Raw genomic sequence first — 1,184 nt, forward strand, 5'->3', positions numbered from 1 at the left:
GTGTAAACAAATCTGTGCTGCCAGTTGTATAAAAATAGAGCACATGCAGTTATGTGCATGGTACATAATACTCGATGATAGTACACGACTGTGTTGTTGGTTTATGTATTTACTACACTTTTTTATTGTTATTTTAGAGTATACTCTTTCTACTTATGTAAAAAAAAAGTCCCATTGGACCTCTGCATGTCCGTCTGTTTTGATCCTGGGAACGTCGTAATCTGTTAACCAGCACCACTGTTTCCGTGGGTCAAGATGCTCTGACTGCCATTCTGGTCTTGCTGTCTATTATGGTAGTTATGTCCAGAGCGACTCTGTCATTTAGGTGCCACTCCCTGGCTTCTGCCTTTCTAGAATCCTGTTCTCTCTATTGATACTAGAAGGCCAGTTTCAAGGCCACATCTCTTCAACATATAGAGGAAATGTGTCATTGCGTTTCTCAAAGATCCCGGTGCAAACTTCTTGTGCATTATTTATTCCCTTGGTGAAGCCAGTGTCCTCTAGGGCTTCCTGGGAGCTATAGTCAGATAACAGGTTCTTGGACCACATGTAATAAGTGTAATCTGTTTTTAACATTTTCACCTTCCTGAGTCCCTTTTAACATTTTCACCTTCCTGAGCCTTATAGTCCCTTCTTTGATATTCTAGCAATGTAGTTCTGGCATCTCAACCTCATTTACAAAAGGACATCTACATGGCCGAGCTTTAAGAGCCCATCTCGGCAGCATGCTACGATGACTCCAGATTTCCTTTCCAGGGGGCTAAACTCCAAGTCATAGGAGAGAGCTCCAAGGTCAGCCAGTCCTCCACTATGCAGACTTATATTCTGCCCTCTCACCACCACACTGGCCGGACTCTTAAGATACACTCCCACACATGTTCTTCCAGTTCTTGCCAGCACTTATTATTCTGGTCCTGTAATTGTTTTGATTCTATATGCTGTTTGCTCCTAGAGTAGGAAATGTATTTTCCCAGTAGTCCCTTGTTATTCCTTAGGCAATGAAGAATGTGAAAGCAGATCTTGGACAGAAAAAGGCGTGTCTCATAAGATGCCTGACTCAGGTGAAGTTTTTGCAAACCTCTCAGCCATTGTGAAATTTTTCTCTCTAACTAGAGAAAGGGCTACTGCTTCTGGCAGAAGATTCATGGGAACCTGGGGATTCAAGATATTTCAGTTTGTCCACC

This window comes from Pteropus alecto, unplaced genomic scaffold (assembly GCF_000325575.1).
Source record: "Pteropus alecto unplaced genomic scaffold, ASM32557v1 scaffold185, whole genome shotgun sequence".
Lineage (NCBI taxonomy): Eukaryota > Metazoa > Chordata > Mammalia > Chiroptera > Pteropodidae > Pteropus > Pteropus alecto.